At 45.9% G+C, this 13,024-nt stretch overlaps 1 long non-coding RNA gene across 1 annotated transcript; it reads left to right on the top strand.

Moving 5' to 3' along the window:
• Window positions 1–789: 789 nt before the first annotated feature.
• Window positions 790–12,205, top strand: LOC138452607 (uncharacterized). Its single transcript, XR_011260257.1, has 3 exons — window positions 790–1,107; window positions 1,876–1,912; window positions 12,098–12,205. It is a non-coding gene; the product is annotated as an uncharacterized lncRNA (long non-coding RNA).
• The last annotated feature ends 819 nt before the right edge of the window (window positions 12,206–13,024 follow it).

The following is a 13,024-nucleotide window of genomic DNA, read 5'->3' as shown; positions in this document are numbered from 1 at the left end:
AACTTGTCAGTCTTTTTTACTTGTTTCAGTTTCCTTAACTTGCCTGATGCACTATCCTGCCAGGGGTTTTCATATAAATGTAATACATTCACAAACTTTGTAGCTTCTTTGCATACTTCGTTATGCGTTCTCACAAGTATTTCCCTTGTTCGTTCTTTCTCATTTGCTTTAATTATGTTGTTTGTACTTTGACAGGCTTTCTGACACAGTCCTGCGTCCCTTGGGTGGACTCACCAGCTTTGGTTGGTGTGTGTTGGTTCTCCTGTTGCCGGCTTTGTGGAGGTAGTGCAGCGATTTGCCTTCTCTAGTTGCCTCTGCACTGTTTCATGGCTTCTGGCGGCTCCCCCAACCTTTGGTTCCACGCTTCTCTGTGCTTTGGTTCAGTGGAGGCTGCTTTGCAGTACCGGCGTACTCCCAGAAGCTCATCATCTGATTCTGGCATACTCCTCGCATACCTTCGCCTGTAGTCTGCTTTCCTTCCCCTTTCTGTAAAGCCTTTTCACTCCATAGATGCTGTTCCAACCCTCCGGTCTCTCGCTTCGCATTGAGAGAGGTCACAGTATCCATCCAGCGAGGTGGACTCCTCAATTGTCTCAACAGTTTAAATCTCCCAGCTTTGGGTTGACTTTCCCAAACACTAGAGCGCAGCATGTGCTTTGGGTTCTCAGTAATCCTCATTACTCGATGTATCTTTCTCGTCCCAGTATTCTTGGGTTTATGGTACTGGTGGTATGGTTTTGACAATTTGGATTCAAAGTCTTACAGAGTGTTTCTAATGGTGGCAAAAGGCCCATCCACATTTGATGAATGCAGAGTCAAAGAGAACATTCTCAGTGTCTTTCCTAGGTGGGTCAGGGGATATATGACAAGCCATCAATGCATGGGGAATGGCTTGGGTATTCTCAAAAGAGACATGGCGATACGATGTATCATCCAGTGAAGTCATGACACCCTCCCAAGGGCTGCCTCTCACCCATGTGATTCTCCCTCATAGAACGACCCCTAGGGTCAGGACCAGGTAGCGGCTGCCATCCCCTGGCCACATGGAGAGAGGCTACCTCCGGAAGAGAAGTGATACTCCATCGGATTCATCCCAACTTCTTTAAGGTAAGAAGATGGGTTAATAATCATTGAAAACATTTCATTACGTGATACAAGATCTGTATGACTGAGGGGATATTTCTTTTTAATCCTAGATCTCGTAAATCTACTTAAGTAGATTTTAGGACGACTACACAGTGAAATAATTAATGAACCTCATATCAGGATCACGCAGTGGTGAGCGACAGGCATTTAGAGTACTAAAATTCTTAATCAAGTATTTGAAATATCTTTAAAGAGTGGTAGTTTACACCATCTATTTCAGATTATGTGAATTTAGTTAAGTCATCTTTATGAAGATTTTACAGTGAAAGAATCAGTACATTTCAGGTCAGGCTCACACACTGGTGAGTGGCAGACATGTATAATATCAGGTTTGCAAAGGTAGCGGGCGCCCCTCTCTCGATAGAACAAGGCTTGATAACCTGTTCAGTGGTTATTAACCACTTGAGAGTTCGCAGCCACTGCTTTTTCTCACTGTGCCTTTCACAGATGGGAAATATCCATTTGCATATCAGTCTTTGTCCCGCCCAGGGGCAGTCCAGCACCGAAATGCAATGGCAATTCCAACCTGAACGAGAGTACCACCAGGGCCCTCAATTCCGTTTTTGAAATATTGTGTGAGTGAGACACAGTTTTTCTCATTTATCAACAGAAGGGTACGAGACACTAAAGAAAATTCTAATCAGTGATGTGTTGAAACAGGAATAAAGGTCAATAGGCATGTAAAATGTAATTAAAATATTATCTAACTCTGCTCTCTTTTTATTATAGGAGTGGGCCAAGGGCAGGAATTTACATTGTTTTGTAGGTAAGCATTTAGGATTGTCAGCTCGAAGAAAGATACAAAATCTAAAATGTGTTGGGAATAGTAGATACAATCCATGAGGCGGAACAGAATGATCACTATTCTGGAAATATTGGAGTAATTTTATTGTTGTTGCACTGAATTGAGAATGTCAACATGATTAATTTGTACCACATATGTTTAATTTGATTGTCTTTGAAATTAAGTCAAAATGAAAATTGTACTGATGTAACTGATCACAATATATACATTGATATATAAAAAGGAAAAATAACTTTTTGAGAAACATTAAACATTTTGTTGTAAAGAGATGAGTTATCTTGTGGAGAGTGCTGGGGAATAACAGTTATTTTGTGGTTACCATATATATTATGTTTTTCCAAGGTTCTCACTAAAGAACCCCCCCCCCCCACCAAAGCAGCAGAAACATGGAAGTTTAGAAGTGATTGTTGTTTGAGTGCACCATGCATTATTAATTATATATCCTGCTTTTATAAAGCCATTTAGCATGACTGGCTATTGTCAGGGGTCAGAAATGAGAGGCAGTCACAAAGTTGTAATATCTTCATTATCAGACATCTTTGTTAAAACAAAAGGGTTGGATAAAGGCCTCTGTGTCCCTTTCCTAAAGAGAGTTTCTCTACCTAGGAAACTAAAACCAAAGATCAGTCTGTGTCTAGGCGTCAACACATATCAACTGTCCTTGGGCCTCATTACGCGGTAGGCCGCAAGTAACGGCCCTTACCGGCATGGAGCATTTAACGTGTCCGTGTAGTAACCAGCCCGCTAATTGCGTGCCATTACGAGTACGCGGGCACAAGCTTTGCACCATGCCGGTAAGGACATTACCGCCATGCCGCTAAAGACCTCAAAAGCGCCCTTACCGGCAGCAAAGAAAGTGTTGATAGCACTACCGCATCCATGGATCTGGCATTAGCGGTTACCGTTAAAAGCGGCCACCGTTAATAGCGGTGACCGCTATTAGTGATGACCGTAAATAAGCGGAATCAGAAATAGCGTCATTGCAAAGGAACGGGAAAGAGCACGGCGGCCATCTTTAAAAACACAATCCATTGCCATCCTCAGCCCCCAGGACTTGCATCCAACACCACATCAGAATGCCCAAGGCCCTGAAGCAAGGTACTGCGCGCCAGCGCATGGAACGTTTCTCAAATGAGGAACTAACTATGCTTGCTGACACACTAGCAGCAAATGTGGAGGTTGTGTATGTGCAAGACATGCGGCGTCCCGGGCAGATAAAAAAGAAGGAGATCTGGGAGGAGGTGGCACGCAGAGGCAGTGCGGTGGGCTCCACCCCCCGCACTGAAAAGGACATGCGCAAGCGCTGGGATGACCTGCGCCTCCGTGTCCGGAGCATACTTGCAGCCAATAGGTGCCAGGGCATGGGGACAGGTGGCGGAGGAGGCTCCCCCATCAAGATGACACACTGGGAGGAGACATGTGCCAGCACCATTGGCATAGAGACAATCGAGGGAGAGGGGGCAATGGAGCGCGGTGTGCCGTCATCGGCAGATGGAGGCGAGTGTCCACACAAAAGCATGACTTTGTCCCCCAAATGTGACACTGAAATGAGCCAATGCATGGGGCATCACACGCACATGTACACAACCCTGCCCATATGCTGTGCACATCCCCATGCATGCATCCCCTCATACATGTGTCACCCAGACGTATGCCTGTGTGACCGACCCATATGGCAAGCAACCTGTACGTCACAACTCAAAGTCCAAATGCACAGAACTGCAGCGATTACACCATATGCATGATGCACGTTGAACCATCACCGATGCTGTCCCTCTCTTGGTCCCCCACAGGCTCACAATCTGACAATGAGGACCATGACTCTGCAGCGCAGGCCCCAACACCGATGAAAAAGGCCAGGGGCATGGAAGGAGGCACCAGGCCCAGCACATCAAGGGGCACTGGCAAAGCTGGACCGTCGCAGAGACCCAAAGCCACTCATGTCGATACGTCACCAAGGCATGAAAGGGCGACCGACAATGTAATAGCATCCACACCAGCCAGTCCCACCACACAGGAGCCAGTGGCAGAAGGCTCACTGTCCGCTGCCAACAGGCACCCCAGTCGGATGTAGAGGAACCATGCCATACACCCGTAGGACAGCGCACACCCAGCCTGCAGCTGTCAGCCCACCACAGCCCACACCCCATATTCAATGCCAGCAGCCATGAGCTGTCTGATGGTGAATCATTGGCAGGGAGATGGAGTCCCATGGACAGCTCACCTGATGGCGGACACATGCTGCAAGCTGCGCCAAGACCAACCAAAGGCAAGGACAGAGACCAGGGAATCAGCCTCATCCAACAGCGATGAGTTGGCAGCTGTGAGGCAGGTCCTCAGCCACATCGCGGATGCAATGGAGAGCCAGCGTCCCGCACAGGGACTGGAGCAACCAAGCACCTCCTCCTCTGCCAGCTCCAGGCAGACCAGCCCCTTGTGCAGGTCTGCGCGGACCTTGCGTCGGCCAGACTTGCAACCACCCAATGGTGGCAAAGGACATGGGAAGTAGGGGCATCCTGTCATTGGTGACTCTTGCACACTAATGCTGCACTGAAGTGCACGCCATGTTTGGGGGAGTTGTGGGAGGAGGTGGGAGAGGTTGTTTGGGGGGGTTGTGGGGGGAGGTGTGAGAGGGTGTTTGGGGGAGTTGTGGGGAGAGGTGGGAGAGGGTGTTTGGGGGAGTTGTGGGGGGAGTTGGGTGAGGGTGTTTGGGTGGAGGGTTCATGCACTTCCTAATCACTTAATGGTTAATACACCCGTTGTGTGAAGTACAATCACATGACTGGACATTGATTATTGTGTATGTGTGCTTTATTGGTGAACAGTGCACAGTGTTCTTGTCCCTCCAACACCCAGTTCCCTGAGTCCCACATCCATTGCACCCTCTTCATCCATGTGTATTAGAAATATTGGTCTATCAGATGCTGGTGCACAGCACGTCCCTCCTGTGCATCGCCACCTGCCCGACGTGCAGCCCCATCTCCTCCTCCTCGTCAGGCGGTTGCAGTTCAACGTCAGGGGGCAGAGGCACGTTCCGTCTGATGCACATATTGTGCAGCATGACACATGCCATGATGATCTTGGACACCTTCTCATGCCCGTACAGGAGTGCCCCACCCGACCTGCTGAGGCAGCGAAACCGTGCCTTCAAAAGGCCAATTGCCTGCTCCATCACCACACAGGTATGGGTATGTGCACGATTGTAGTCCTCTTCGTACCTGTTCTGCGGGTCCGGACAGGGGTATGGAGCCACCTCTTCAAGGGATAGCCAGCATCACCTGCATGGGTGCAACAATGGTTATGTGTAAGTGATTTCGTCAAATGGAACCTGTACCTGTGACACACAAGCCCGCATTGATTTCCTGTTCTCATCCACATATCCCTGCATGAATTGAGCTAATCAAAGTAACTGCAATGTGTGTAGTCACATGATCGACAGGTGTGCGTAGCATCGTCTAGTGGATGCAGGGGTGTCCTATTCCTTGTGAGTGTTCATGCACTGTGGTTGCCCACGGCAGTTGTTGCCATGATCTAGGTGATGTGTAGTTAATCGTATGCTTTGATCCTGTCACCGTTGAAGCCAGACTCTTGATGATCTGCCCTTCCACGCTTGAAGTCCCCATGCTGGCATGCTGCACTTCTGTGGTAGTGTACGAGTGAAATTCTGTATATTGGCTTAATGTGATTCCTTTGTACGCACTCATGGACGCATGTCCGTTGTGATGCTGTTCATCGGTCATTTGCATTGGCCATACTAACAGCATGTCGCTGCATTGTGTTGCAGAGGCTACGGTCTGATTATGTGCACTGTACATGTGGATGGCTATGGAATGGTTGCAGTACTGGCTTGTTGTCATTATTGTGCAGCTTATGTCTTGCATTTTGGTTTCAGGTGTCAGGTCCAGTCTGGCCTGCTTTGGGGCACAGTGTATTGCAGTATGGGCAATGTTCATTCTCTCACCTAATATCAGCCGGGTGAAGTATTCATCTGTCCCCACCCCCCTCCCCCATCTCAGCCAGGTGAAGTATGCATCTCTCCCTCACCCCATCTCAGCCAGGTGAAGTATGCATCTCCCCCCCCCATCTCAGCCAGGTGAAGTATGCATCTCCCCCCCCCCCCCCATCTCAGCCAGGTGAAGTATGCATCTCCCCCCCATCTCAGCCAGGTGAAGTATGCATCTCCCCCCCCCCCCCATCTCAGCCAGGTGAAGCATGCATCTCTCCCCCCCAATCATCTCCCCACATCACACTGCCATGTGCTCGCCATGCAACTCACTGTGTAGCCAGGAACGTTGTCCTGCATGTCGCTCCATGTAGCATTGTATCAGAGTTCCGCGGAACCACTGAATCATGGGTTGAGCCGGGAAATTGGGCACAACAATGTGTGATGATCCTGTTTGAGTCACATACCATTTGCACGTCGATGGAGTGGTATAGCTTACGGTTGTGGTACACTGCCTCCATGGCATGTGGGACCACCAATTCCACTTGGGTGCAGTCGAGGGCACCGATGCAACTTGGGATGCCTGCCAGTGAAAGGAAGCCAACTTTGGTGTTGGAGATCTCCTGGGCAGTCCGTGGTAGGGATATGTGGTCGCTTGTGTGCTTCAGGAGGGCATCGAGCACTTGGTTCAGCATGCGTGAGACTAATGGTTGTGATATGCCATGCATCTGCCCTACCGTGGGCTGGTAGGTGCCTGTGGCCAGGAAGTGGAGCACAGACACCACCTTAAGTAGAGGGGGACAGCGGTACGGATGTCTATGAGGCTGACAATGTCGTTGTGTATCATGTCCACAACGGTGGTGATGGTGTCCCGGTCCAGACGGTACAGGGTGTGGATCTGCTCAGGGGTTAGGTTGAATGGACTGGCTCTGATTCGAGGGATTGGGGGCTGCCTCAGTGGTACAACTGCCTGCACTGGTGGGGCATGCTGTGCCTGTCTCACTGTCCTTCTCCTCCTGCGTCTCCTATGTGCTGCCTGTTGTTGTTGCTGCTGCTGTAGCAATGCAAGCATGTCCTCCAGCCCCAGTAATGCTACTAGTATTGGAATCATTTTGGTGTGTGAATGGGTGTGGGAAGGGGCGTGGTGTGCTCCTTTTGTGCTGGCCCAGTGTACATTGCCTCCACTTGTGCTGATGGTGTGCACCTGTGGCAGTTGAGAACACTGCACATGGCCATTTACGGGTGGTTCGCGATGCCTGTATTTCCACCATGCCGGTATCCACATTTAGCGCCTTCTTCATGCCGCTATTTGCATGTCCGCCTGACTTGTGATGTTCTCCTGTTTACGCCATGCCACTATTGCCGGCATGTAGGGTCGCATGTCCGCGCCCATGCCGCTATTAGAGGCACCGTTATTTACGGTGCCGCTAATAGCGGGTTGGCGGGTCGTAATAGCCCAGAGCGGTAAACAATGACGGTAATCCTTTACCGGCATCGTTTTTCCCTTACCTCCTACCTCATAATACGGCCCCTTGTGTCCAAAACATACTAATCTGATCCTCACACTAAAAATGTACTAATGGTCCAAGGAAATGTCTCTGACTTATGTTTGACAAAAAGTGTTCACAATTAAAGCAAGTATATAAATCCAACAGAAACAGTCTTTTCCAAGGAGAATTCCTTAGATCCAGAGGGTGGTTCCCTTCCCCTGGATATTTAGGTAGGATGGAAAAAAGTGCTTTTTTTAAATAACAGTTCCTTTGGTTCTTTACACCAGGCTCAGAAAGTTTCTATGCAAACAATATGTCCCATACCCTTTAACTCTTCCTAGATTATCTTTGCACATAGTTCACAAAAAGGATCTTATTCAAATAAGATGTTCCATGTAAGATTCTCTTTAACCTTTTTGGTATCTTGGCGGATTACCTGATGCGACTGTCCATCAGGAATCTTCCTGTGAGATCTTCAAGTCTCTAGGTATACCCTTCTGCCAGGTATTTTGGTCTCAACATGAAAAAGTTCTTGGTCCAACTTCACAACATTTAAAAATTCAAAAACTCAAGACATTATCAGCACGCCTGCAAAAACTGAGGCATAACGGCTATGTCTTTTGCGGATATTGAAGCACTAACAAAGCAGATACGTTGGGGTTCTCGGCCGAGGAGGCCAACAGAATTTTAGGTCTGATTACCGATTCCTCCCTTGGCACAAGCTCAAATGCCGGACAGGATCCGGCCAGAAAAATTAAACAGTTAGAATATTTAATCAGAAAGGAAATCAACCGCGAGCTTCATGCAATCACCCTGGGCAGATATTATAAAAACCAAAGAATACCACGTGGGCTGCGAATGCAATTACGCCCCACGCTATGTAAAGAGAGCAAAGAATTTGTAAGGAAATGTGAGGCGATTCTAAATAAATGCTCACTCGACTTCATTTTATTAACTATACAAGAACTGGCAAATAACCTGACGACACTACGTGGGGAAATTGAAAAAGAACTGGTAAACGCTAAACGAAGAAGAGGTCCAAACAATTCTGGATGACAAACAAACTCTCAGAATACAAATCAGAATTGGAAGCCAGGAAAGTGAGGAAATTCCGGAGGGACACATATGACTATCTAAACGGAGAGGTATATACTTGGATGGAAAAATATGGACCCTCGGTAGGTAAACCCAAACCGAAACCCAGGTCTGGCAACAACAGTGAAACATCTAGCTCCGGAACCGAGAGTAATCCTGCGCATCCGGAAGAAGAAGAGGAATTAATAGCAGGAACTACAAGCCCCATACGAAGACCTACCACATCCACGAGTGGAGCCTCAGCGTCTTCTTCTTTAGAGCAAGGCCCAAAAGAACGAAGAGAACCAGGAGGGGGAAGAGGAAAACCAAGAGAAGGGTCAGAGACACGACAGAAACAGAGAAATGTTTAGTATTGAATCTTTTGTCCAGGATACTAACTGAACAAGAAATTAAGACAGGCACAAAGGACTCAGCTTTGTGCCTACCCATAATAGCTCACTGTTCGACACTAGAGTGGAACTATTCAAACTGGTGAGAAAGATGAAGCTAAAAGTGTTTTTTAATGAATTAGAGATACCGGAAGGAAAAGAAAGGGATGAGGAAGAACTGAAAGAGTTTAGAACAAAAAGTGGATTCATTCCACCGATCAATGTACCTTCCATAAACATTTTTCAGAAACAAACCATTACAGATCTGGAGAAAATCAACTTTAAATCCAAAAGAAGAATGAACATGAAACCTCACAAATGGGAGCTAATTAAAAAACTGTACAGTGATGAAGAACTCACCATACGCAGTGCCGATAAGGGAGGAGCACTGGTACTTCTCAACACGAAAGATTACGATGTCGAATGTATGAGGCAATTAGATGACTGTAACACATATGCTAAACTCGACAAAGATCCTACGATCATGATCAAGCAGAATGTAGAAGAATTACTGACCAAAGCAGAAGAATTAAGCTGGATCAACCATCATACAAAAAGATTTTTGACGAACAATTACCTGAAGAAACCACATTTCTACACATTACCCAAAGTGCACAAAAGTTTGGTCAACCCGCCTGGCAGACCCATTGTGGCAGGCACCAACAGTATTCTACAACCCTTAGGAGTGTACATTGACTACTTCCGACAACCACTGATACAAAAAACTAGTACATATGTCAAAGACACAACACATTTCTTGAAATATCTGAAAGAAGCAACCTATACAGAAACAGATATACTATTCACAATAGATGTGAAAAGTCCGTTTACCTCGATTCCCCATGACCAACGAAGAGCGGCTGTGGAATGGCTATTGTTACAAGAAGGGGACATCCCAGCTAAGAAAGAATTTGTCATGGCTTTGTTGGAGTTCATTAGTGAAAATTCATATTTCCAATACAAAGGAATGTTCTTTCTATAAACAGCTGGAACCTCCATGGGTGCCACAATGGCACCGTCGTATGCCAACGCTTTTATGCACAAATTCGAGGTAGATAATGTACTAGAAAATGAGAGATGGAGAAGCAAGATCGGTTTATGAGTCAGATACATAGAAGACATTTTTGGGATATGGCACAATACAGAGGAAGAATTGAAAAGATTTTTGGAGTATCTTAACAATATAGATAAACGGATCCAGTTTACATCTGAAAGCTCAATCGAAACAATACACTTCCTGGATGTCAAGGTGACCAAGGAACAGACGGGTTACAGAACTAACATATATCAGAAACCGACAGATAGGAATAACATTCTACACAAATTGAGTTTCCACCAGCCAAGTTTGATTAAGAATTTACCCTACAGCCAGATGTTAAGAGTTAAAAGGATAGTAAGTGATCCAGAGGACTATGAAGAAGCAATCAACATGATGGGAAATACATTTTTTACACGACGATACGATAGATCAGAAATTGAGGAAGCAGAAGAAAGACTTAAAGACAAAAGCAGAGAAGAATTACTAAAACCCAAATTGAAACATGACGAAGCACCCTCAATAGTATTTGTATCCAAGTACTCTAAACAGAGCAAACGGATCAAGAATATAATCAAAAAGGACTGGAACATACTAACTCTAGATGAAAGAGTGGAGCCTTTATTCAAAGAGAATTGCCAACATTTGCATGCAAAAGGAGTCAGAATTTGAAGGACAAGCTGGTGAGAACAAGAAGATTGAAGAAGAAAAAAGAGGGAACAACCAAAACCGGAACTTATCCATGCCTGAGTTGTTCTAATTGTGAATACATATTGAAAGGCAATACAGTAAACCATCCACACACTGGAGAAAAGATCAAATTGAAACATTTTGGAACATGCAATTCTGTCAATACAATTTACTCAATTAAATGCCCGTGTGGGTTATACTATGTAGGGCAGTCAACAAGAGCAGCCAAGACAAGATGGAACGAACATCGCTCATGTATCCGTACACACAATAAAACTTCAGTGGTGGCACGACACTGGGATCACAAAAAACATAATTTATCCCAGATAAGGTTTCAAATCTTAGAGGTGGTCCAAAAAGAAGAACCTCATATGAATTTGCAACAAAGACTTGATCAAAGAGAATCATTTTGGATAGACCGCCTGGGAACGCTCACACCGAAAGGACTCAATTAGGAGATTAACTTTGCTTGCTTTCTTTAAAGAAATGTATACACCGAATGTGGAATAACCTGTTTGGTTTAGATTATATGTACATTTGTTTTTTACCACTCTTATAGTTTTTCGTTTTCAATAGGATGTAATTGCTCTGTGGGTATGATGTGTGTTAGATACAGTGGTTGCAGAAGAAGTGTATAAGTACTAACAGATCCACCTTGGATCGAGATATTTATTCTTTAAGATTGTTAAAAGATATTTGCCTTGAAGCAACCTAGGAAACATCACGTTAACCATTCATACAATACGAGAATGGGACCAGCGTGATACACAGTGATAGACGCTGGGATATGTGTCAGTTCGCGGCTCCTCTGCTCTCCGCACACGCTTGAACGCCGGCAATCCCGGCTTGTTTGAATGTGGGCGGAGTGCGAGCACCGTGGAGATGTACATCTTTTCTAAAAACTCTGACATTTAGGAAGCACGGAGAGAACTTAGACTAATTGCCTCATGTGACGGTGTCACGAAGGGTTACCAAGGAGACAGTCCCGCCCCCACGCTCACGCGAGGAGGTGGGACGGGAGGCACGCCTGTCCTGTCCTATCCCGGAAGACGGGCGGTGCCATCAGCTCCTTGGTTACGTTGTTACTAGGCCACGCACAGGCACGTGCAGCTGCAGCCCGTTCTACGAGCAGTTCACTTGTGAGCAGAGTCAAGGTAAGAGGTTCTGCCGAGTCACAGCATTCCATGCAAACAATTAAGGTCACTGAATAAGCTAGAGAGCTCATAGTCTTTCTCCCTCTCTTAACAGAGACACTGCATTGATGTATCAAATTTTATGGGGCGTTTACACATTAACGAGACAGCTGTGGTAATGGATTTCACACATGGCTGAATTCACATGTTTACTTAAGATAAATGGTAACGACGTCTGCACGTAGAATGACACTAATGTTCACATTGCACTTTTTCTCTTTTGTATTTCCTTTATGTGATGAAACCAATCTCCTTGCTGGTATGTACATTTAACATTTATGATACATAATTTATACACGTGTTACGCGATGAAATTTATGTTGTAATTTAGCCCTGAAGATGGTGCTAGTCACCGAAATGCATTGGCAAGAGCTGTGATTTTTGGTAGAGGAATTGGGAAAACGCCTAATGTATTGTGTGATTTGAACACAAGTACCCGAGTAAAAACTTTGAGAAATGAAGTGGCTGAAATCCCCTTTTTTCTAAAAGAATTAATTTTAATGATTATGCTGAAGTTCAAGAATTATCTAACTCAACTAACAATTGAATATAGCTTCAAGTACCGAATTTAGCCTCCAGGCTGGAGGCAAGCAGTGAGCACTGGGTGTTATGGCGTGGTCTCCACTCTGTTTTTCATACCACCAACTTCACAATTGACATTTCTGCTTTCCTAGAGTCTCTGGTATACTTTTCTACCATGTATTTTGAAAAGTAAGTTTCTTTTTGCGACTTTAGTGGGCCTCCTGGTATACTCCCCTGCCAGTAATCCTTTAGTAGGTACTTCAGATCCCCTGGTGTACTATCCTGCCAGGTATCTTCCCACAATTGTAAAGTTATTATTTAACTTCAAAGTGCCTGGTGTTTTGATTGCCAGGGATTCTTTCCATAAACTTTTTAGATCGCCTGCTATACTCCTCTGCCAGGTATCCTGCCACAATGTCTTATTGAGAGACCCCTGAAGAACTCCTTGACAAGTCTGTAAGACCACAGGGACGGCCTACCCTGTGTCCTGGTGTAATAGGATATGGTGGAAGTGCACCTTGATAGAGGCGTGAGCCAGTCCAGCCTTGGCCAAGGAAAGCACGTATGGCAGGAGCTGCAGGCCGTGAGATGCAGGGGAGTGATCCTCTGCGCCCGGCACCATAGGGAGAAACGCTTTCATTTATGTTTGAAGCACTTTACTGTGGAAGAGGCTCTGGCTTTGGCCAAGATGTCCTTGCATTCCGTTGGCAAAGAATAATGTCCACATTCTAGGTCT

Source organism: Ambystoma mexicanum, chromosome 4p (assembly GCF_040938575.1).
Source record: "Ambystoma mexicanum isolate Mex_15411 chromosome 4p, UKY_AmexF1_1, whole genome shotgun sequence".
NCBI classification, from domain to species: domain Eukaryota; kingdom Metazoa; phylum Chordata; class Amphibia; order Caudata; family Ambystomatidae; genus Ambystoma; species Ambystoma mexicanum.
Note: the sequence above shows the minus strand (reverse complement) of the source record. Positions and strands in the feature narration are given on the sequence as shown.